Source organism: Pteropus medius, unplaced genomic scaffold (assembly GCF_902729225.1).
Source record: "Pteropus medius unplaced genomic scaffold, Ma_sr-lr_union100, whole genome shotgun sequence".
NCBI lineage: Eukaryota > Metazoa > Chordata > Mammalia > Chiroptera > Pteropodidae > Pteropus > Pteropus medius.
Window position 1 is genome coordinate 15190943 of NW_024340699.1, and position 25469 is coordinate 15216411.

The window sequence follows — 25469 nt, forward strand, 5'->3', positions numbered from 1 at the left end:
GATGTTCGCGGATATATTTACTTAAGTTAAAAAACGTTTATTTCCTATCCTTTTCTGGTTTGCCAGTGTGTTTCATCATGAATGAACGTCACATTTTATTGTTGCTTTTTCTACGGTATCGGAAATGACTATACACAACTTTTTCCTTTCTCTGTTAATGAATCAAATTTCAACGTAATATTTTCTCAAGTTAAACCAACCTTGTATTTCTGGGATGAACCCAACGTCATGGTTTTACGTGTTGTGGCTAGATTTATTTTCTAGTTGGACATTCCTTTTGTTTGAACTTGTTTTATGCTTTCTGTCTTCCTCATCTTTGATTTTTTTCTCATTTCTTAAGGATCGATTGAAATTTTGCTTCATTTCCCTCCTGAATCTGGTCCCCACCCACTGGCGTTTGGATTGGAAGTTGTACACTGCATTTTTCATGCCCTTAGTGGATAGTCTCGACATTTAACGTTCATACTTAATTAAGTGTAAAGTTAATTGTTATCTTTGACCTCCTGGCCCCAAATACAGGGGCGTGATTCGGTTCCAGATACCGAGCCGGTTCACGCACCGGTGCCTTCGAATCCCGCAGAACGGACCTCGTCAGCCGCTGCTCCTTTTTGCCTCTAGGCCTCCCTTCTGGGAGAGAGCTCTTTTCTTTCTTTCGGAAACACATCCCGAAGAAGTTTCTCGAATGAAGGTCCACTGGGGATGAAGTTTCTATTTTTGTTTGTCTGAGAACGGCTTGATTTTTCTGTGAACTGTCGTGGGGCCGACAGTGCCACGTTGACGGGTGCATCGCTTCGGCCCCTGGCCACTGGCCGCCTGGCCTGGCCACACCGCCCCAGGCACCTGCGCGGGCCCTCCCCGGGCCCCCCTCCCTGCCCCTGCTGCTGCCACAGCTGCGTCGTGCCTGATGGTGTTCATTTCACGGCCTCACCGCAAAGTGAGATCACGTGGGCTGCCAGTTTATTTTTTTCCTCTTGGGACTCATCGTGCATCCCAAGTATGAGAATTCACATTTCATCCGTTCTGGAAAGTTCTTAGCTATGCTCCCCGTGCGTGTCGACTCTCTCCGCGGCCATCTCTCGTCCCGTGCGGACTGTCTTCGCTGGTTCCGCCACGGTGCCTCAGCCGCCCTGATGGCTCCGTCTTTTCGCCCCTCCGTATCACGTTCTCGATAGTCCTTGCTTTGTTACCTAGGCGATTTCTTCATATCTGTTGTAGTGTTGACTTCAGACGTATCTCTTCTCCTGTTCGGTCACCCTTTAGGGCTTTAAAAACCATGTTATTATGGGCATTTTCAAACGTACAAAAATAGATTGAGGTAAGGACCCCCCCTTTGCCCACGGCCCAAGTTCAGTGATATCTCCACGGGCGCCTCTTCCTCTTCGATCTGCACACCCCGCCCCCTCCCCTCGGCGAATTGTTTCAAAGCGAATCCCAAACTCCTTATTGTTTCATCCACAACCATTTTAGTTCCAGAGAGATTTGAACTTCAATCGTTAGAGTTTTTTTTATTTCTAATTTTATTTGGTTCTTTGAGAAATCCGCCTGTTTATTTTGAGTAGTTCTTTACTCTTTATATGTTGGATCTCATTTATTTAAGCGTATTAAAGATACCGTATTTGGTCAGCTCTCACTATCTGAATTCCCTGGGGAGCTGCATCTGCTGTTCCGCTAACGGTTGGTTATTGGGCCTTCTTTCATTTTATGATTTTTTAACTTGTGAGTTCCTATTTCTTCCTCCCAGCCCGGCCCCCCGGCCCCTCTCCGCCTGGGTCCCCGTTTCAGGGGGAGCTCCGGTGTGGTGCTTCCCAACCTGGGCCCTGCCGGGCCGCACCACAGCAGCCCCGGCCTTGCTGGGGGCAGGGCCCTGGGTACCGCCTTCTGAGCCTGGCGTAGCCGGGACTGCAGGGGTGGTGACAAACAGCCACGGCCTTCCGGAGCTCCCGGCCGGCACCTGGGAGAACGTTCCAGAGGCTCGGAAGCAGCCCTCGAGGGCGCGGTGCATCTCTGTGCGCTGAGTGTGACTCACACATCCTCACACGGGCACCGTGCTGCGGCGCGGTTGGTGGCCTGGACACGTGGTGAGAGGCCCAGAACTTTGTTTCCTGGGCTCTTGGCTTCGGTCAAAGCTCTGAACGTCACGCTAACGTGACGGCCTGCCAGAACTTTCCGCGTCCGACCCTGTACCGCTGGTGTCCTGTCTGAGCGGCATGGCTGCAGTCAAGTGCCCTGGCCCCTCAGAGATAAAACAGGCCTCCACTGTCTGCACCCGCACCCTTCCAGCCCCACACCCCAGTTTTACCTGTGCCTAAGAGCCACGCCGTGAGGGGCCCCAGAGCTGGCGGTGGAGGACGGGGCGCCCTAGGGCAGCTCTCCAGGGCCATGGCTTTCGCCTCTGCCGGCCGCACGCATCACCTCAGCCTTCCACGGGGACGGCGTCTGTGGCTTTCAGTTACCAGGCCGTGAGGGTGGCTCGACGTTCCTGGACCCCAATGCTGCTCGTGAGCGACAGAACCTCGACCTGATACTTCCCTGGGCGGGTCTGGAACCACGGTCTGGAAGTGCTGCCACCCCCGGTGAGCTGTCCCACCCAGCGGGTGAGGAGGGGCTGGCATGGGGGCGGCTCCAAAGTCAAAGGCCCCGGGCGGGGGTGGAATTGTTTCCCCCCAAATTCATAAGTGGCAGCCCCAATCCCCGGTATCTGAGAGTTCGGCCTCATCTAGAGATAGTGTCTTTAAAGAGGTGACGAAGGTGAAGAGAGCTCATGGGGGTGGCCCTGATCCCACACGACTGGTGTCCCCACACAAAGAGGCGGTCGGGACGCAGCACGGAGGGACGACCGCGTGAGGGCACAGTGTGAGGACGGCCACCTGCGGGCCGAGGAGAGGGGAGCCGGCGGAGACCGGCCGGCCCACGCCTCCATCCCGGGCTTCAGCCTCCAGGACTGACAGGAAATTCATCTCTGTCGCTGAGCCGCCCCGCCCACGGCGCTCTGCGTGGCGGCCCCGGCAGACGGATACAAGGGTGCTGGCCACCCCCGCCGATGTGCCTTGCTGCCCCACATCTGTGCAGGCCCAGGGACAGGAACCGGACGCTCCCCCGGCACCAGAAAGCGTGGCGCGGCATTAATGTCGCAGCTGGCTCCCGGGCTCCGCGGAGATCTCTCCTGCATGCAGATGGCCTTTCTGTCCCCAGAGCGGAGCGGGAGGGTTGGCTGCGGGAGCAGTCACGGCTCGTGTCACCCCCATGCTCCCCGCTGACCTTCCCACTGTGACGAGTGCCTCGGGGCCGTGGCGCTGAGCTCGTTTCCCGCGTGGGAGCTGCCGGAGCTGGTTTTAAAGCCGGGGCGAGAAGAAGCAGGTGCGGGCCGCATCCCCGCCTCACACGTGGAATCCAGCCTGGTGCCTTCCCCGCCCGGCGGTTCCCGCATGGCAGCCGAAGCCGGCGGATGGCAGCTCCGGGTGCCTGCCTCTGCCGTCCAGGGGTCACCTCCAGGCCCCCGGGCCTCCCTCCCGCCCCGTCTGCCTCCGACTGCAGGTTTCCCGCCACTTACCTGGAGGCCAAGGGCATGGGTGTCGGGACCGGGCCCGTGCCCGAAACCAGCCTCTGCCCAAGGGCCCGCGCCAGCAGCGGCCACACTTTCTGCACCTGTGCCCGGCGAGCGCGCCCCCACCCCCGGGCCCTGCCCTCCGCTCCCAGCCCCCTGCCCTCCTCGCAGCCCGGGGGGCCCCCACTCGTCCTCGGCCTCGCCCCGCGCTCCTGCCGGCTCCGACTTTCTGTCGCATTTCGTGCCCACGGAAGAGGTCGCAGTGGGAGTGTAAAGTGGCTCAGCCGCTGTGGACAGCAGTCTGGCAGGGCCTCGCGGGCCAAACACGGTCGCCGTGGGACCAGCAATGCCCCTCCCGGGTAGGTCCCCACAAGCAGTGGATCCAGCTGTTCCAGCAAATCCTTGAACACGGATGCTCGCGACAACCCCATTCTCAGCAGCTGGAGGGCAGATAAGCGAAATGTAAGCCCGAACAGTGGACGGGTCACCGCCGTGAGGGGACGCGTTGCCGACACGCACTCCGGCGAGGAGAGGCCGGGAGCCACATGCTCCTGGAAGAAGCCCACACAGAGGCCGCACGCCCCACTCACAGGCAGCACCCGGAGCGGGCGCCTCCCGAGACAGCAGGTCAGTGGCCGCCGAGGGCGGGGCACGGCCGGCCGCTGGAGGTGCGTTGGGGACCAGGCGCAGGCGAAGGCCACACAACCCTGAGCACGTGTTAGATGCCACCAGATCGCACAGCCGGCACGTTTAGTCTTATGATACGCGGACTCCGCCTCGACAGAGAGGGAGAAGTCGCGGATTCCCAGAGCTCGAAGGAACTCGATCCGGCGCAGCCTTGCGGGTGACGCAGGGACCCCCTGTGAGGAGCCGCCGTAGCTTCTCTCTGTTCGAAACGTCGTAGAAATGCAACCATACGGGTGTGGCTCCTCGAGACCAGCCTCGCTCACCCGGCACAGTGCCTCTGACGTGCGGCTGTGCCACTGTCTGCAGTGACATGTTCGTTTGTCACCGAGTGGGCCCCGAGGCCTGAGCGCCCCGCCCGTCTGCTCACCCTGGCGCGGTCTCCAGGCCTGGGTGACTGTGCACAGAGCTGGAAACATCGGTGCGCAGGCTCCCGTGGGACATGCGTCTCCTGTCTCTAGGGCGGACGCCTAAGAGTGGGCTCACTGGACAAGTTCACACCGGACTTCATGAGAAACTGCCAGGGCCCTTTGTCCAGGGTGGCTCGCCCTTACCCTTCGCGGTCCCGTCAGCAGCGAGTGAGCGTCCCGGTGGCTCTGCCGTCGCCAGTACCGGGTGCCATTTGGTGTCATATTTTACGGATGCTGATAGGAGTTCTGTGGTATCTGATCCTGGTTGTAATTTGCATTTCTCTGATGGCTGATGGTGTCGAATGTCTTTCGTGGGCGTATTTAGCATCCGTATGTCCTTTTAGTAACGTGTCTGTTCGGGTCATTTGTTCCTTTTCAAACCGGTTTTTCGTTTTCTCAGAACTAACTTTTGAGAGTCCTTTTATATTCTAGATACAAGTTCTTTGTCAGAGGGTGGCGTGCAGATGTCCCCCCTGCTTCCCTGGCCACTCTGTAGCTTGTCTTTTTATTCTTTTATCAGAATCTTTTGCAGAACAAAGTGTTACATTTCCGAGAAGTCCAGTTTGTCCATTTTTCCTTCCACGAACTGTGCTTTTGGTGTTTAGCTAAGAACTTTGTCTAACCCATTGTCACAAATATTTTCTGCGTTTTCTTCTAAAGGTCTTATAGTTGTTTGTCTTATATTTAGATACATGATCGACTTTGAGTTAATTTTTATCCATGGTGTAAGGTATACGTTAAAGTCCATTGTTTTGCATAGGGATATCCAGTTATTCGATCACAATTTACTGAAAAGACTGTCCTGTTGAGTAGCTTCTGAACCTTCGCCAAAAAAAAAAAATCAATCGGCCATATTTCTGTGGGTTTATTTCTACGTTCTGTTCTGTTCCCTTGATAATATATGACTGACCCTTCATAATACCATCCTCTCTTGATTACTGTAGCTTTACGGTAGTTTCAAAATCAGATTTTCAATATTGTTTTGGCTACCCTAGGTTTGTTTTTTTTTTTTTGCATTTTTATATAAATTTTAGAATCAGCTTGTCTCTGTTAAAAATCCTGCTACGTTACCGTCTGCATGGAATATGTTTCCCCACCCTCGTTAAGACCTCATTCTAACAACGTCATTTTCATTTAATCGCCTCTTTAGAGGCCTTCAAAGACACTCACATCCTGAGGCGCAGGGCTTGGGAGGCCAGCGCGCGAATTCGGGGTCACGGTTCAGACCACGGCAGGCGGTCCCGGCGTTTCGTGGACCTGCTTCTTCCCCTGGAGCTCTCCCTCCTTGCCGATGCGCGTCGTTTGGTGCTTCGTTATCTGTCTCTGGATGGCAAACATTTTGAGTCTTCGCGTGTGTAAAAAAGCTCATCGTTCTTCCCTTTCTACCCTGTGTCACTGTTTAGCTGAACGTAGAGTTTCGGTTTCAACATGCTGCGTCCTCGGAACGTCGACGACGTCGCCCCCGCTGCCTTCTCGCATCTGCTGCTGCCAGCCGGCCTCCTGCGCCCCTTTCTGCGGGTCCCCGCCAGCCCTCGGGGTCCCCGAGCAGACGCGGGCTTCCGCCCTCCAGCTGCCCGGCACTGCGCGTGTCCCGTGAAGCTGAGGACGCGTCTTCTTTTCCAGGCGTGGGAATCCTCCCGGAATTCCTCTGACTCTGTCTTCCTCCGCGTCCTCTGTTCTCTCCTGGATCAGCCTCGAGAGACGCGTCGCCACGCCTGCTCCCGCTTCCCCCTCTCCCGACTGTCCTTTCTTCCTGTGCGGGGCCTCGTGTCTGGAGGCCGGGCGAGTGCCTCAGGTCAGCCCTGCAGCTCGGTGACTCGCCGCGAGCTCCGTCCGTTCTGCGGGTTCAGAATCACCTGCCGATGTTTCTGTTTCCGGTGCTGGTTTAAATCTCTCTTGATCGAGCCAGCATCGCTTGCATCTTTCTGAGGACGTCAGGTATGCTCGTCAGGTGCCTTATTCTGCTGGCTCCGTGAACCGTTCCCCGGGCGGAGGTCCCGTTTGCTGCACCGGGCTGTTTCTCTGTGGTCGTGTTGCCTTTCCCCAAACGTGTCTCGGGGAGGGGACGCTGTCTACGTTGGACATTCTCCGTATCCCGTCTGCCATGGCTGCTCTGTCCACTGCGGCCTTCTGTGAGAGATGCTTCCAGGTGTGCTGTGGAGAAAGATGCTTTTCCTGGCTCTGAGGCCTCCTGTTCCTCCTGGTCATGCTGCACTGCCCCCGCTCCCCCACTCACCCAGGGGCCACACCCCCACCCCTCACCCCAGAGACCGCCCTGCCTCTCGGACCCCAGGCCATAGTCACAGCTCCGATGGCAGGAGACACTGGCAGGGAGGTGTCCCCATGGCTTGCCGCCTGGACGTGGGTGGTGGAGGGGCTCGCGGAGGGTCGGCCAGCCCGGCCGCCCCTCTCCAGGCTCTGACCCGTCGCCCAGGGCCACCTCTGCTGTGTCTGTCACTGTCACACGTGGAGCTGGCCTTTTCTGCCACGGGGCCGGGGTCGGGAGTCACAGAGAACTGCCTCGTATACTGGTTTCCTCCTGTTACAACCCCACGTTATTTTTTAAGTCCCCGTGTGACATTACTGGGTCACTTTGAAGATTTAGTGAGTCGAAGCTCAAGATTTTTCCCTTTTCTCTTTTTTTCCCACAAGCTTCTGCCGTGCCACCCCTCCCCCGCCCCGCCCTTGTACACATTTTTAAGGCGACATTCAGCACTTTACATCTATTTTTATTGAATTCCATCTGTGGTTTGGGCCTTACATTCCTGCCTGTCAAATCTCTTTGAATAATGATGAGCGCATTTATCATATTAACTATCTCTTTCAACTTTGTGGGGCTGCAGATCTGATATAATTCTCCTTTATCTCTTCCCTGACATCGTTGCCAAAAATGTCGGATACTACAGGGCCCAGAAATGAGCTCGTTGGTGTCACCGCTGGCCCTTGCCCAAGGTTTATGTGTTTACTCAGCAACCGTTTGTGAGGGCAGAGCTGCCATCGGTCCCCTTGAGGTTGCACAGCCTGTGATTACACCTGTCAGGAAGAGCAGTCGACCCAAACTCTAGTATCTCATCCTCAAGGTTATCGCGGAAAATTAGTCAGAAGCTAAAATCAGAATGGACTGTGAGTTAATCCTGGCAGATCGGCAAGTCCTTGTCTTACTGCTTCCCGATCACTCCGGCTACTGGTTTTTCTCCCTGCTAGAGTGGGAGTTTCTTGGGGGAGGGGACCAATGTGACACCCTGGGGAGGATGTGACGCCCTGGGGGAGAGTGTGACCCCTGGGAGGGTGTGACCCTGGGGAGGGTGTGATCTCTGGAAGGTGGACCCCTGGGAGGGACCCCTGGGAGGGAGGGTGGACCCCTGGGGGAGGGCTGCAGTCTGGCACACACACTCATTCTCACCTGGAGCCTTTGTGCCTGGTGCTTTGCAAACGCTAACCCACCCCACCCCACCACAGTGGGGGCGACGTTGCCTTGGTGACTGCTGCTGGGGACAGGCCTGCCTGAGGTGCCGGGCTGCGTATGGCGGGATTTACCCGACCGTCAGACGCCCAGCCCCGCCCCGCGTTGCGCCTGCCCCCTCCCCGAGCACGGCGCCCTGGTCCCCATCCCCCCCATGCGGGAACGGACTCAGAAAGCGCCATCCTCTGAAAACCCCCGACCAGAACCGAGGTGGAATGAAAGGGGCGATGTACAGCAGGCGTCCCCTTTGGGACGGGTGAAGCCGGGGCGGCCGGGTCCTCCCTACGCCCACGGGCCGCAGGCCCCCGTCGTCAAGCTCGTCCACCGTGGACGTGACTCCGTGACAGAACGGGGCGATTTTGCCTAAGAGGAAGAACTGGCCCCGTGCTTTTTACTGGCACCATGCGAGGAGGGCGTGGCCCGGTGCCACCGAGGAGTCCGGTCTTCTGAACAGAGACCCTGAGCGCCTTCTCCAGGGTGGCGGGTGCGGGTGGCGGGCCGTCTCTCACAGTGTGTGCCACAGAACACCAGGCCTGTGAGCCGCGTCGTGGGCCAGTCGGGAAAGCCTGTCTGCCGCTCCGCCTCGGGGTGGAGGGCGGGTGTCCTCGCGAGGGCTCTGAGAAGTCCTGTAGCCCCCCAGGGTTCCCGTCAGCCTGTCGCAGGTCCCACTCCTCACCTTTGTTTTGGGTTGAACACACTGAAGGAAATTCGAACCCTGGAGACCTCGTGCCCTTGCTCCCATTTGGAGCTCGTCCGCTGGGCGGCCAGGGCCCCCCCCATCTCCTCCCCATCCCCCCCCTTTACTTTCAGCTCTCAGGCCACTTCCTTCAACTCTCTCAGCACAGCTCCCTAGTGCGGTCTGTCCCTGTGCTCGTTCCCTGCGTCCCGATGTCCCCAGTGGACCGTGGGGACTGTGACGGGAGGGTCACACCTACTCTGCTCACCACTGTGAACGCAGTGCCCACAAAGTGCCAGCACACGGTGGGCGCTCAGGAGTCGGTGCCCACGGAGTAATCGTGTCTGCAGACTTGGTCCTGGTCCCCGGGGCGGGTCCTGAGCTCAGCCCCGGCGGCTCGCGGTTCCCCTCCCGGGCCATCTGGCCCCCGGCGGTGCTGGCCTCCACGCGCGGGCCTCCTCCGTGCCTCCTCCCGTGCCTTCGTCCTCGTGTGCTCTGTGCCAGGGTCCCTGCCCCCGCCCCGTGCTTCATTCCAGCAGTGTCTTCCCGTCACTCGGGCCTTGAGTGGAGACAGACTCAGGCCTCCCCGCCCGACCGCCCGGGTGGCCTCCTCCCGTGCGCTGGCTTCCGTCCTGGCGCTCATCCCGCCGTGTGACCGGCGTGATGTATGGACTCTGTTCTCTGGCAGCGCTCGCTGGGTGCCCAGCCCTGCGCTGAGGGTCACGTGTGTTCTCTCCAGAGCCTCACCGCAGTGTCCCTCGGCAGGCACCTCGGTAGGCGGCGTGGGTTCTCGCCATGTGACGGGCCGTTCAGCCACGGAGAGGGCGGGGTGCTGATGCTGCGGCGTGCACGGCCCCTGAGGGCGTGATGCTCAGTGAAGGAAGCCGGGCAGGAGCGGCCCGCACAGGGCGGGCTCCGTCCCCCAGCGTCCAGGGAGGGGGCCCTACAGCGGACCGCAGAGGAGCGGGTGCCGGTGGGGCCGGGCCAGGCCGGGGCGGCTTGCGGGCATCTGCGGGGCTTGAAACAGTCCTACAGCCTTGCGAACGCACTGAAACGCCCTGAATTGTATGCGCGATGCGATGAACTTTATGAGGTGTGAACGGGGTCTCGGTGAAAACACGTAAATGTGGCGTCGATTGAACGGGTCCGCACGGAGACAGACGTGCAAAGCCAGCGCCCGCCGCCTCGCCCACGGGGCCATCCAGAAACGCTGCACAGACGCAGAGGAGAGCTGCCCTGCGTCCTGGGCTCGTCACACACCTGTCACATCTGCAAACATGCCGGCAGCTCGCCGGGCATCGTGCAGCCACTACAAGCGAGACAGGTGGGGCCCCTGGCCCTGGGGTCCTGCGGGGCAGACAGGCGTCCGTGAGTGCTGCAGAGGACATGGCAGGGGTGTGACCCCGGCACACGGCTTCTTAGCCGTGAACTTGATGGGAGACGCGACCTCTTCACTCTCGCCGGCTCCAGCGAGCAGTTAGCATCTCCTTCCGTAATGAATTCAGCAGTATCCATGATGCTCTTAACAGAAATCAACACGCCATCAACAGAAATCACCAATATTTTAAGTTTTGCAGATGCCTTGACACATCGTTTGCACTTTTCTGTTTGAAACCGGGAAGTCGTTTGACCCCAATGCAGGATATTGTTCAATGCACTAATGAGGAAGCCACATGTTAGAATATCGGAAGTTTCAGAATATTCGATAACCCCGCTTCGCTACACTGGTGTTCCTTTGTGACCCTCTGTGTGTTATTTCGTGTATTTAAAAGCATCGTTCAGGAAGTGCTCCCAAGGCCACGTGGATTCAGTAGAGTTAAGAAATGCTGCCCCACGGGAGCAGCTCCGCGTCCGGGAAGTGTCCGGTGGTTCCTGCAGGGGAGGCAGTGGGCAGGCCTGAGCAGGCAGAGGGCTGGCGGTCGGAGGCCCAGCCGGCAGTGAAGGAAGGCGGCCCCCCAGGGTCCCCGGGAGTGATGCTCGGGCTCTCGGAGAGGCCCCTGGGCAGAGGGAAGCTTGTGTCCATCCTCAGCTGGCCCAAGAGGTGTGAGTAGCCGTGTGTCGAATGGTGGGCACGTGGCAGAGTTTGGGCTCCGAGGACAAAGGGTGACTTCCCCGGAGGAAAAGAGCCTCCGCCGCTCGAACAGCACTTCGAGGAGGATACGAGGGAGGAAGCACCAGGCGAGTCAAGCGCACAGCCAGGGCGGCGGGCCCTCCTCGCGCGTGCCGGGAGGCCCCCCGTTGCTGCTGTGGAAACGGGCCAAGGGAGGCACGTTACAAACGGCGCGTCCGCCGTGACTGCGCGTGTCTTGGTTTTACGATCTGTGCCGTAACCCGATGTTCCTCAAGCGTCGTTGGTGCTGCTTTTTCTTTACGACTTTCTCCTCTTTTCCCCGTGGCTGCTGCCGTTTCGTGTCACAGCTCCCCACTCTCTGTTGTCCCCCATTATCCATTACTGTCACCACCCTGCCAGGATGTCCTTGGAGGAGACTCTTAATGGAGCTGTCCCGGTTAAAGAAATTCAATGTGATTGAACTGCAGCGAAGAATCAAACTCCGAATACCTGGAAGGGATGAATAATAACTGGGCATTAAAGCATACTGGTTATTTATTACGGGCGGAAGGCAGGAAAACATTAGCATGTAAAAAGCCGTAAATTAATCACGGCTGGTGCTAGGAAACCCGAAAAGTCACCTCTGTCTCTGTTGACGCCGTCTTGTTATTCTCCACGTGTCCCCGAGTCCCCAGTGCTGTCCTTCCAGGCTAATCTTCACCCCAGCTGCTGGCTGCGGCGCGGAGGGGAGATGTCGCGCCAAAACAGTGTCAGCTCGCAGGCCACTCGGCGTTCAGAAGAGGGCGGCAGGGGGCCGAGCATCCGAGCCCCGGCCTGGATCCCAGTCCCAGCCCCGCCACGCACTCATGCGACCTCGGACAAGTCACCCGACGTCCCCGACACTGAGGCTCCGGTCTGTCAAGTGCGACTGACTCCAAAGCCTTCCTCACAGAGTCGTCACAGCGATTCGAGGGGCTACTGCCTTGGCGTGTTTAGTCCCGTGGCTAGTGGCAGCTGTTGCTGACCAACAAAGGGGCGAAGGCCTCGTCACTCAAAATGCTATTGGTGGGCCAGCGTCACATGAAGACCAGAGAACCCCAGACCCCACCTCGGACCCCCAACCTGGGCTCTGCGTTCAGCAGACACTGACGCGGGAGAGGCACGGACTCGGCATCTGCGTGTGCACAGGGAGTGTCCCGTGAACTGGAGAAAGGGCGTTCTGTGCACTGTGACCGAGGAGGGGACTCGTGCACCTCGGAGGCTTCTTGGCTCTGAGCAGAAGGGACCGGAGCCTCTGAATCCTCCTCTTAGAGGCGAGGGAACTGAGCTCCGCATGGGTTAGGCACTTGCCGGAGGCCGCAGAGGCGGCGTGCTGGCCAAGCACTGTGGCATGAACACCCCCCGGGACCCTGCCAGCTCGACTCTGCACAGAAACAAAACTAGAGGTGTGAGCCGAGTGCCAGAGCCTGGGCCATCACCGCCCTGGTCCCAGAGGGAGCCTGGGGACCTGTCGCGTGGGATGTCTCAGCTCAGGGCCAGTGGCAACGGCAGCCTCCCTGGCTCCGGCCTGGTCATCTCAGAACTGGCTCTGAGTTGACACAAGCCTGTGACGGGACGTGCCACCAAGCCACCTAGTTCTGCCCGCCTGCCCAGCCCAGCGCCTCACCGTGCCCCCCATGTGCACAGGGCCGTGGGTGCTTCCGGGGGTTCTGGCTTCTCCCTGAGAAATGGTGTGTCGTCTGCCTGAGACGCTAGTTTACGATGTGGCTTCAGGGGTGTCATTTAGTCTGAATCCAACCACAGTCGTCCCCCCTTATTCGTGGTTCCGCTTTCTACAGTTTCAGTAACCCTGCAGTCAACTGCAGTCCAAAAATGTTAAATGGAAAATTCCAGAAATACGCAACTCCTAAGTTGTAACTTGCACATCGTTCTGAGTCACGGGACGAAGTCTCGCTCTGTCCAGCTCTGTCCTGCCCGGGCCGTGAGTCGTCCCTTTGCCCGGCGGCTCCATGCTCTGCACGCTCCGCCCTCGGTCCCTCCGTGGCCATCTCAGCCGTCAGGGTGAGTGTCACTGGATCACAGTGCTCATTCGAGTCACCTGAATTTACTTCACAATGGCCCGAAGCCATTCCCATAATTTTCATTACAGTATATTCTTAAAATTGTCCTATTTTATTAGTTATGGTTAATCTCTCACTGTGCCTGCTTCATAAATTAAACTCCGCCACAGGCAGCGTGGACAGGAAAACACATGGTGGGTGCAGGGCTTGGTGCTCTCCGCGGCCGCAGGCACCCACTGGGGGTCTCGGCACATGTCCTGTGAATTCCGGGGACACTGTGGCTCTAACGAGCCTTCGTCAGAGCTGGGAGCAGAACCCAGGGCCCCCTGCCCAGGGCTGTCTGCCACTCCAGACCGCGGCCTCGTTTGGGTGTCTGTGACGCAAGGATTTGGATGCAGGTTGTTTGGGGCCAGAGCAGAGACGTGGGACAGGAAGGGAAGGTGGCCGACCGAAAGGGTGTGTCCTGAAGTCTGTCGCCTCTGTGGGCAGTGGGAACTTGATTCTGAGGGGAAACTCGGGGAACAGGCAAAACCCAGCATGTCCCACGCGAGGGGTGAGGGGCCGGGCGTGGTGTGTTCTGTTTATTCCCCTGCTCCTGAGCAGCGTCCGTTGAGGGTCCTGGTGGCACTTGCAGCGTATGACACGCAAGCGCGGGCTCGCGTTCCTGGAAAAGGGACTTCGGGCGCAGACGCGGAGAGGGACGGGAGGCACGATGGCGTCCACTCCACACTCGCCGAGGTCTGGGACAGAACGGGGCTGTGGCCGCTTCGCTTTGGACAGGGGTGAGGGGCGCTGGCCGAGGGGCCCTTAGACAGGATGGGACCCCAGAGCGTGCTCGCTGGCCACGCGGCCTCTCTCCTCTGGTGAACAGACAGGTCCCCTCCCTCCAGGGCAGGTCGTGGAGAGGAGACGCGTGAGCAAAGCAGAGCCCGACGTGACGGGCACTGTCCTCAGAGTCCCAGCGTGGGGCCCGTGCAGGAAGGAGCCACACGGCCGCTGGGGGGCCAGGGAGCAGCGGAGCCAGGGTGTGCGGCCCAGCGACAGCGCGGGGGCCTCGGGCGCTCCGGCGTGGCGGCCGTGTGGGCTGCCCACCTCCTCCAGCGAAAGTGTCACCGCACGCAGAAGGACCGGAGCCCTCGCCCTTGGCGACGGCCGCAGGCTTGGGACTGCAGTCCGTCCTCCGAGGACGACGCGGAGGCAGCCCCTCGGTACGCCGGCGATGGCGGCCCCGTCAGAGGGCCGGGCTCCTCTGCGTGGTGTCGGCCGCGTCCCCTTTGATCCGAGTCCGTTTCGGCTCACGCGTTCTGTCGCTACGGGGAAGAGCGGGTTAGTGACTGATGGGCTGCGTCGCGGCCCAGGCTCCTCCGTGGACACCCTAGGGCACAGCGAGGTAATGAAGGAGGTAATTAAGGTTAAAGGAGCTTCGAGAAGTGGGCCCGGCCCAGCAGGGTCAGCCTCCTCGTAAGACGAGGCAGAGACGCGGGGGCGGGGGTGCGTGCACCGGGGACAGGCCGTGTGGGGACACCACGGGCCGGTGCCGTCTGCCTACAGGAGGAGCAGCCTCAGCAGAGCCCAGCCCTGCCCGCGCCTCGACCGTGGACTTCCAGCCCCAGAGCTGGGAGGAAGCGTCATTGTGTCGGCCCAGCCTGTGCGTTCTGTCCCGAGCTGACCCAGACGACACCACAGGGGACCACGCGTCTTTAACGGGGCCTAAGGACACCGCAGACGTCAGAGCTTCTGCCTGACAAAGGCGGTCGCATGTGGAGCCCGCAGCTCAGCCCTCCTGCGTCGGCGGTGGCTTCCCGAGGCCCTTAGCTGTTCACGCACACGCACACGCACACGCACACGCACACGCTCGCCCAGACACTGCCGGTGGGGGTCCTCAGCGCTGGCCGCTGCCCCCGTTCCGAAGCCGCGGCTCGGGGGAGACAAAACGAGACACGCTGAACAGTTGGCGGCCACCGAGCCCTGCGTGTGTCCTCAGGTGGGGACAGCTGTGAGCGCTCCGCCCGGGGAAGCCGCGGGCGCATCGTGCCCTTGCTGCGGGCAGAGCGGATGGGACGAGATTAAAGAGACGCCGAACTCTGCATCCGGCGGCCAGGATGGGGTAGGTGGGCGGCGTGTCAGGGACTGGGTTGCTGAGAGCCAGCCCGCAGCTGAGCCTGGAGGCCCCAGCCCAGGGTCTGCGTGCGCCCCGAGGCCTGGTAGCTCTTCCGTGGGGACAGCAAATAGCCCGCGCCGTCCGGCCAGAAGCAGCTCCAACCGGAGCAGAGGCCGAGCTTTGGCTCCGGCTGTGGACGTGGCTGCTCCCTGGCCACCGCGTCCGCCAGTGCCAGGGCGTCGTCTCAGGGTCTCCCGGGGCCGAGTACGAACCTCAGTGACGCCTGCAGGTGCACTGACCAACCCGAGACGGCCACCAGAAACCCACTCTCCTCCAGGACCGCCTTCTGCCGCCCTGCACCTGGTAGGGCGGTGGCCCGAACGTGCCACTAGCGCAGGACAGCGGGCACCCGGCGCCCCTCCGTGCCCTGGGCCTGCACGTCCCCAACCCGCAAAGGGACCGTCCGCGCCCCCACGGTGCCCCCCATGCAGACGACCTTCCAGTCACCTTCGAATGGTTTCAGAGCCTGTGTCACAATACTTGACTATAGAGCCGTAGGTCTATTTCTGGACTCGCTGATCTGTTTCATTGATTTATTTACAGCGTTTCTCTACACAAAAGCCATTGTCTTGATGATTATAGTTTCACAGCAAGCCTTGAAAGTGGGTAATTATATCTATATTATAATTATATATAAATCGTATATAAATTATAATATAATAATTATATAATAGGAATAGATATATAATTAATACATATGTATTAATATTTATTATATTCCTCCCACTTCCTTCTCTTTTGCCGAAATTGTTCTAGCTCTCTCGCCCTTGCCCCTCTATATAAATATTAGAAATGGTCTGTTCATACTGTGCCAAAAAAGCTTTTTGGTATTTGATTGGGATTTATTGACGTTGGAGGTCAATTTGGACCTAACTCACATCTTAACAATATCGAGGTGTCTTCCAGTCAGTGAAGATGATGTATCGCTCCATTTGATTTGGGGCTGAATTTTTTTTTTTTTTTTAGCAGTGTGTTGTAGTGTTCACTGTAGACGCTTTATACATCTTTCATGATGATTAAATCCTAAGTATTTTATGGGTGTTTTTGGTATTAGAGTTTTTTTAATCTTCATGTTTTGACCTTATAACCTTGTCCTTGCTAAATGAGCGAATGATTATTCGTAGTTATTATTAATGCTAGTAGATTTTTATAGATTCATTCGGATTTTTCCACGCAGTCACGTTATCTGCAAATAATGGCAGTCTTACCTCTTCCTCTCTAATCTGCATTCCCCAAAACCCCAGAACAACGCCGAGTGTAAGTGGTCGGCGTGAATGTCCCTGCTTTGTTCCCAGTCTTCGAGGAAAAGCATTTCGCTTTTCATCACGAAGTCTGGTGACAGTGGCCGTCAGGTTGGGGCAAGGCTTTCTATCCTAGTCTGCTGTGAGATTTTCACAGAACGGTGTCGAATTCTTCCAGATGACTTCCACATCTGCTTTATTCTCCATTTACGTGGTTCATGACAGTGGTCGATATTTGAATGTTGAACCAGTCGTATTCCTGGAATCAACCAGTTTTTCAGTCAATCGAAGAGGACGAGATTTTTTTCTTTTTATAAGAGCTTTACGACGCAATTTATTTTCTACGTATCACTCTGTTCTTCAAATAAACAAAAACAAGAGCTGCCCAGTCATCCCACAGCTTGTGGGGCTCAGATGTCCATGGAACCAGTGCATGCAGCAGAAGAAAACTATCCCACGTGTCTATACATGACACAGCCACGTAAACCGTGAAAACTAAGGACGTTGAAGGCAAACGAGGCGATTAAAAACATGTGACGTACTCGTCACAAAGCTCTCTTCATCATGACATACAAATATGTCCTGTGAAAACGCGGCAGGAAACCGGCCTTCATCAGTTGGTCATGATATATTATCCTTTCTAGGTCTTTCTGAAATTTTGTGCTAAAATTATGCTAAGGGTTTTTGATTTCATGTTCACGAGGGGTACTGGTTTGTACTTTTCCCGTGTTGTCTTTGGTTTGGGGATCAGTATCGCGTTGGCCGCATCCGGTGAGAGGAGAAGTGTTCTCTCTCTATTTTATGAAAGGTTTGACGTAAGATTGGTGTTATTTCTAACTTAAACATTTGATAGATTTTTACCAGTGAAGACATACGAGTCTAGAGCTTTCTTTGTTGGGGGGTTTCTGATAATGACTTCAAAATTCTTTATAGATAAATCGGGCTAGTTCAGATTGTTTCTTCTGAGGTCAATTTTGGGAATTCGTGTCTTGCGAATAGTTTTTGTCCTTATCATCTACGTTGTAGAATTCGTGGGCATAAAGTTTTTCATAATGTTCCTGTAATAGCTTCTCAGTGCTTGGTGGATCTGTAGTTATATCTGATATCTTTTTCCTGATATTGCTCAAAGATATTTATCTTTCTTTCTTAGTCAGTCTCGCTAGAAGTTGATTCATTTGTTTCTTAATTTATCCAGCCAGAGGTCTATAATTTTGCTGAACTTTTCAAAGAAGCCACTTTTGATTTCACTGATTTTTTTCCGTATTGCTCTGTATTTTTCTCTTTATTGTTTTTCGCTCTCTATTATCCTCTTTCTGACTTTGACTTTTCTGTCTTCTTAATGTAAAACCTTCGATCATTAATTTTAAATCGTTCTTCTTTTCTAATATAACCATTTAGATTGTAAATTTTCCCCTAAGCATCGCTCTAGCCGCATGCCACAAATTTCCATGTTTTGTTTTTGTTCCTATTCGGATCGGAATATTTTCATATTTCCCTTATGGCGTCTTCACTTATCAATGGGTTATTCAGGACAGGGCCGTTTAATTTCCAAATTCTAGGGATTTTCCAGGTGCTTTTTAATCGTCAGTTTCTATTTTAATTCCCTAATGTCAGAGAACATATTTTATATAATTTTGCTCCTTTTAAAGTTATGAAGACTTGTTTTATGGCCAACATAAGGTCTTGGTGAATGTTTCACGTACACTTGAAAAGCGTATGTATCCTACAGGTGTTGTGCAGTTGTTAGCTATAGCGTTCTGTAAATGGCCATTAGGTAAAGTTGGTTGATAGCGTTGTTGAAATCATCTGTCTCCTTGATTTTTATTTACTTGTTCTCACAGTGGCTAAGAAAGAAGTATTGATTCTGCAACTATAATTGTGAATTTGTCTAATTCTTTCAGTTCTATCAGTTTTTGTCTCATGTTTTGAAACTCTGTAATTAGGGACGTACACACTGAGGAATGGTATATCTTCTTGCTGGATTGAGTCCATTATTATTAGAAAATGTCCCTCTGTAGCTCTCATAATGCTCCTTTTCCTGAAGTCTACTTTTCTAATAGTAAAATAGTCTACTTTTCTAATAGTAAAATAAAAACATTCCAGTTTTTATGAAGTATTTCCATGTTTTTACTTTGCCTTATCTGTGTCTATATATTTAAAGTGTATCTCTGATAAACAACATATTGTTTAATCGTTTTTCATGCACTCTGATAATTTCTAATTAAAGAGTTTAATCCAGTTACGTTTGCCAGCTAAGTGTCTGTTCTCTTTTTGATGCCTCTGACCTCCCTTTCATCTTCCCTCCTTCCCTACCTTCCTTTGGATCAAGGTCTTTCTGGTATTCCATTTTATCTCCGTTGACTCGTTAGCCTACCGCTTTGTTTTATTCACGTAAGTATGCCGCTGCTCCGTGGTCTATTAAAAACAAAAACAAACAAACAAACAAACAAACCCCGCATCTCTCACTTAGTCGCAGCCACCTTGGTTTATGTTCCGTCACATCCCGTGCAGTGCGAGGCTCACGAGGACAAGTTTCACGCAACCCCCGTCCCTTGCGTTTTCATCACATGTTTTATTTCTACGTGTTTTATAAACTACACAACAGATGGTTGTCATTTTTGCTCTCAACCATATTTTAAAGAAATCACAAATAAAAATATCTTATATGTACTCACTCCAGTCCCTCCTTCAGGTCCGAGTTTCTGTCTGGTATCATTTTCCGTCAGTCTGAAGAACATCCTTTCACACTCGTGCTGTCGGTCTGCCTGTGATGAATTCTTTCAGCTTTTGGTTTATTGAAGAACGGGCTTTTATTTCACCTTATTTTTGAAAGAGAGTTCGCTGGATCAAGAATTCCGAGTTCAACGTTTCATTTCGGCACTTTAAATAGAGTTCATTGACTTTTTCTTTGCATTGTTTCTCACGAGGAATTAACTCTGATTCTTATCACTGTTCCATTGTATGTAGTGTGTCTTTTCCCTGTCTGCTTTTAAGATTGCTCTTTATATTTTGGGCAATTTGATTAAGATTAAGATACGCCTTATGCTTTTTTTTTATAGTTCATTGAATTTCTTGGATCTGTGAGTTGATATTTTTCACCAAGTTTGGAAATTCTTTTAAAAACATTCTCTTCCACAATTTCCCCTTCTCTTGTCTTCCTGGGACCCTAACTACATGAATGTTAGACCACTGATGTTATCCCGCAATTCACTGATTATTCATTTCGTCCTTTTTGACCTTTTTGTACCCAGGTACCTCAGTCATATAGTTTCTATTGCCCTGTTTTCAAATTCACTCATTTTTTTCTTCTGCAAAGTCCAAATGGTCGTGAAGCCCATCCGTTAAATTTGTATTTCATATATTCTAATTTCTTACATCTAGAATACCCGCTTGGTTATTCCTTGTTTCATATCTTTTTGCATTATTACATTCATGTTTTCTTCAAATCTGACACATTTATAATAGCTGTTTTAAAGTCTTTGTGTGAAGTTTCCGACATTTCTCAAATTTCTGGGTCTGTTTCTATCGAGTCGTTTTCCTCTTGGTAACGAGTCAAATTCGTTGGCTTAGGCACATGTCTAGTGAAATTGTATCGCATTCCGGTCATTGTGGATGCCACGTGTCTGGATTTTGTTGTCTATAAGTTGTGATAAGTTAGTTTATGTGTGAACAGGCTTGGTTCTTTGGAAACTTACGTTTCAGCTTTGTTGGGTGCATCTACGGTTGTCCTTATTCTGGAGTTGGAGGAGCCCCCTCACCCCCAACCCCAGGTGCGGCTGTCTGGGTCTCTGCAGGTAGCTCAGGGAGGTTTCTCCAGTCTGCGAGGCAGGACGCAGTCCTGTGTGTCCTCTGAAACCCGTCAGCACACAGCCTGTTGGTGGTGGCCCCCGCCAGGCTCCTGGAGTCCTGCCTGTGTGCGTGTAGCTCCGTGTTCAGCTGAACACCTCACTCCGTGTGGTCCTCTGCTCGGCGTCCGTCTCCCAGGCCTCGGCAGCCCTCACGTGTGCAACATGCATCCAGGCAGAAAGCCAGCGCAGGCCTGAGACTGGCCTGGGCCTTACCGCCATCAGGTCACCCTGAGCCACCTGCTGGCCAGTGCCTACGAATGGCTGTTTCGAACAACTTGTCCCATTCCACGATCGTTCAATATTTTCACTATTATTTGTAACGTGTTGCTCTCCACACACCTCTGACCGATCTGAATTCCCCGGGCCAGAGCAGAGGCTGTTATATAAGGTGGACAGTGATTCAGAATTTATTGTAAGTGGGGTTCATGAGGCACCCTGTCCCCAAAAAGATCTCAAGTACACCCAAATGTCTTTTTGTATGAAGTATTAGATTTCTGTAGGAAATAGTTTTGGGGCTTGATCCCTACTTTGTAGAGGTCAGAATCCTTACTCCACTTACGAAAGGACCAGCTTCAAGCAGGCAGCGACCTCCCCGAACCCACCCGAGAGATGGAAGGTGACCAGTGGAATCGGAGGGGGGCGGTGGGCGCTGGGCGGTGGGCGGCAGAGCCCCATGTCCAGGGCTCGCTCCAGGGGAGGCGTCAGCCAGGAATGCCGTTGATGTACCACTGAAGCGTTGAGCATCTGGGGCTCACACGAGCAAGTCCAAGACGAGGTGACGGCCACGTGGGGATGAGGTGCGAAGACCCGGTCCCACCAGGGGCTTGGGCACCCAGAAGAACCTGGAGCATGTAACAAGGAGCTGAGAGGTCCGAAGCGCCATCGACGCTCTCTCCAGGGTGCGAGCCAGGGAGGCCAGCACGAGTGTCAAGCCAAGGTCCTAGCAGGCCTAGAAGGGGAGCGAGCAGGAAAGTGATAAGCCATGTCTCTGCCAATGGCGAGGGGCGAGCCCGAGCCGAGCTCGTCGGGGTGCGGGAGCCCCAGGGGAGCTGGGACAGTACAGCTCTGGCCTGGAGGGTCTCAGGTGAGGCCTGGGGGCCACCTGGAGACCACAGACACTGAGCAGTGAGGGATGCAGTGTGAGCTCCCGCGGAGCAGCCGTCACGTGTGGCATCAGCCAAGGCTTGTGGCACAGGGACCACGCCGCTAAACCCCGTAAGCAGAGAGAAAGGGGCTTGGTTTATACAAACGTAGTTTACCCATAACGTTTAATCCTCGAAGCTGGCCGCACCTGTCAGGACTGACAGTTACACCTGAGGGTGTCAGGCCCCGGCATCCCAGAGACCTCAGCCGTGACCCTGGGGGAATTGCCCGCAGAGCCACGAGGAGCCAGTGCACGTTCAGGATCCCAGATGCCCGCAGCATGGCCATCCGCCTCCACTGAACAGGGCAAAAAGCAAGAAAGAAAACAGCCTCAGAAACTCTGCTCCCTTCTGCCGGAGGCTTTCCTACAGCACAGCCCCGCGTGCCTGGACCGCAGAGCCAGCCCGGTGTCCGAGGCCACAGACCCCATCAGGAGGGGCGTGTCCGGCAGGGTCTGTGTCTGGGGCATCGGCACACCTGCTCCCGCGGTCACCACACACGGGCTGTGTGTGTCACCGTGACTTCGACGATGAAGGACGCATCCTCGCCCACCCACCGTGCTTGGGCCGTAGACACCACGGGGACACACCGGGGGCTGGCGGTGGCCGCGCTTCCCCGCTGCCATGTGGACTGGGCCCTCCATCTATCGCGTTCAGGAAGCGCGCGGTCCTGTGGTAAGTGCAGCTCCCCGGGCCATCTGAGGACTGTCCGTTCCTTCTCAGTGGGACCTTAGGTCCGTGGCAAGTTCTGGATTTGGTGACCAGTGAGCTCCGACGAAGATGGTGATAATGTAAACTCCCCTGGCCGAGCACCTGCTGTGTCTCAGGCATGCGCTTCGGAGATGCTTTGAATCGTCACGAGAACCCCATGAGCGAGGGCGGTGTGAGTCCCGCTTCACAGAGAAAGGATCTGCGGGTGCCTCACAGATCCCCGCCTCAGGGACACTGGGGCCGGGAGCTGGGGCAACAGGGAGGGACTGAGCGTGGACGCCAACCACCAAGCTGTTCTCCGCCATGTCCGGTGCCAAGCAGCCGTGCGGTCTTTCCAGCTCCAGCTTCTTTGCGAAGACCAGGTCCTCCTGGTCCCTCCCTTCTGCTGGGGACAGCGGGAGTTGTAGAGAAGTTACGGAGCCGGGCCGGGCCACAGGCCTGAGGAGGCGACGCGTGGCCCGCATCCGAGTCTGCGCAGGCGAGGGGTCCCGCTCTGGGAGGCTGCAGCTCTGCTGTGCCCGCTTCGCAGGGACGCGGCGAGGGGCGGGGGGCGGCGAGAGTTAACGGGGCCGCGTCGCCCGGGTCCCTGCGTCTCCAGGCTGGCTTCCACTGCGACTTCGTTAGCAGCCAGCTGCTAATTAAATTTCATATTTATGATCAGAAAATAAAATCATTGGACCTTTTTGAAATAGGAGTTTATGAGTTTTGGCTCCAGCAGCTGAGTCAGCAGTCGGGGGCCTGCACCGCTTAGAACCGGGGTTTCAAAGCGGAGATAAATAAAATGCCGCGGAAGAGGACCAGGCGGACGGCGCAGGACGGGGCGAGCCAGGGCTGGGCTGGGGCTCAGGGCGGCGCGGTCCGGCGCCAGGGTCGCAGGCACCTGCCGGGCTGCGCTCCGGTGCCTCTGGCCGTCCTGGGAACCCCGCCCTCCGCCACAGGCTGGACTCCGGCCTCACGGGCGTGTGTGTGGGAAGCACGCCGGTGCCACCTCCTTTCCCGCGTGACTCACAGTGCCGTCTCCTCCAGGGGGTCCCCGAACGCCCTCTCCTCCGCGGCCTCAAGTGACCCCCTCCTCTTGGCAGCTGCCTGTGCGAATTCTGCTGCTTCTGCCTTGAGCTTTGTGTGATGCCCTTGATGAGCCCAGGGGCGTCTCGTCACCCAGTGGGGGACAGTTGTGCCCTCTGTTTCCAACAGGGAGTCTTTTAGAACCCCGGAGCTGGAAGGGACCCCGAACCTCCTGGGTCTGGCACCCCCCTGGAGCACGGTCAGAATCTTCCCCCCAAAGCCGCCGTGACTGGGCGGCTTCTCCCGGCTCGCTTTTGGCGAGTTTAAGCTTCCGATGTCTTCACCGCTGTTTCTTCTGTCTGAGCTCGGAAGGACCGGCCGGCTCTGTGGAGGGGAGAGAACGCGGGGTGCAGGTTGGGCCCGCGTGCGGGGGCGGGAGCCCACCAGCGTCTGCGTCCGGCGCCCCAGCTCCAGCCCCGCTCTGCGGCTCGGAGGCCCACGTGGCCTGTCCCGGGCGGCCATGGTAAAGGCCAAGGGGAGAAGTGCGGGGGGCCCGCCGGCCACACGTCACAGGCCCCGGGCCGCGCGGGGAGCCGTGACTCAGACGGGCGTGCGTGCTGTCGCGCTCACCCGGGCGGTGGTGGCAGGCCGCCGAACGGCACCAAGGCCACGCCCCACGAGCCCACCGCCTTGGCCCTGACCGTCAGGGCGAACCCTCATGCCGTCCCCATCGCTCAGGGGGTCCTCACCCGGCTGACGGCGTCCAGGGCACAGCAGGAAGCAGGGCGGCCCGCCCCGTGGGAGCACCAGCGTGCACCCCCCCATCCTGCACCCGCCATCCCGCACACAGCCAGACCATCCGTCCGCACTTCCCGCCGCCCGCGGCGTGTTGTGGGCTGGACGTCCACATCCGTGCTCCAGACACGGGTGCTGAGCTCTAACCCCCGGGGGCGTGGCCTCAGGAGGTGGCCTTTGGGGAGAATTAAGGTTAGGTGAGGCCATGAGGTGGGGCCCTCAGGACGGGATTCGTGACCTTAGAAGAGGAAGAGACACCCAAGCCGTCCGTCCGTCCGCGAGCACACACCCGGACAGGCCACGCGAGGACGTAGCGAGAGGTCTCACCGGACACCGAATCCGCCAGCACCGGGGTCTCCGACTTCCGGCCTCCAGACTAAGAAACAAATGTCGGTTCTTTAAACCGCCAAGGTCTGGCGGTTTGTCACAGCAGCCTGAGCCGACTGTGACACCTGGTGACCTCGGGCAAATCCTACAGTTTCTCCGAGCCTCAGTGTCCTGGTAATGACAGGGACACAGGACCGCTGGGGGGACTACAGGAGGTGAGTCAGCGGGCTTCTCTCCTGTGGTGTCCCCCGTCGGGGCAAGAAGCCGAGAACGGGAAGAGTGAGGACCTGTGTCTCCTAACAGGCCCTCCTGAGCCGCCCTGGCCCAGACCGGCCCTGTCTCAATGCCAGTCAGAGGTCACAGGGCCAGCCCCAGAGCGCAGGGTGGCCAGGACACGCCCAAACCCCTGTGGCCCCAGTGGCCACACGTCGGGGGCACGGCTCAGGAGCGAAGGGGGCGGACTGCCCACACCACCAGATGGAAGCGCCACCAAGGGCGGGGGGACGAGATGCGCCGCCCTGGGGGCCCAGCCGTGCGCACCCCGAGGCTCGGGAAGAGGCAAAGCGCTCACGGTGGCACTGCCTCGGGGGCTGGGGAGTGGGAGGCGCTTTCTGGCGAGAGGTCATGCTGCTTCTCTCCGTTGGGGTCTTGGTTCTAGGGGTGTCTTCTTTCCCAAACTCATAGCACTAGACACTTAAGATGGTGCCGCTCGCTGACCGTCCTGAAGTTTCTTTAGAAAAGAACAGGGAACAGTAAGTTCCCTCGCGACTGGTGCAGGCCGGGGAAGGAGGGGAGAGGCCGCAACGCAGATGCGGGGTGTGTGGCGGGCGACGGGGCAGAGGATGGGGCCGGCGCCGGCTGTGCAGGAACGGGGGCTGTGCAGGAAACGGGGTGGGGCCCGCCTCTGCGGACCACCCGTCGTACGGGATGCTCAGTGGGACTCGCAGGCACCACCTCTCCCTGAGCGTGGCAGCGGCCTGGCCACTCCACATGTCTACACCGCAGGCCGGCCGGGGGATGGGGATCAGGTCTCTGCGGCAGACAGGGGAGCCCAGGATGTCGGGAGGAGACGCACAATGCTGCGTTTGAATGTGGGCACCTCGGCGTGAGGCCTTCAGAAACATCGTCCAGGAACATTCTAGCCCCACATTCCCTGCCAATCACCCGCCTCCTCGGTGCGGTTCGGTCCGGGGACCTTGGTCTCCCGGGTGAGGTCCGTCACAGTGGCAGGGCCAGCAGGACAGGCAGATCTAGGGTGACGCTGGGCTCCTGGCCACTCCTCCCTTCCCCCCACCCATGACAGACGCGGCCCCCACCTGACCGTCAGCCAGAGAGAGCGCCCTCCCTTCTCC

General features: G+C 56.6%; 1 protein-coding gene across 3 annotated transcripts in view; it reads left to right on the top strand.

Moving 5' to 3' along the window:
• The window catches only part of CARD11 (caspase recruitment domain family member 11), a 90533-nt gene that overhangs the window by 20905 nt on the left and 44159 nt on the right, over positions 1 to 25469 (top strand). The gene's annotated exons all lie outside the window — the stretch shown is intronic.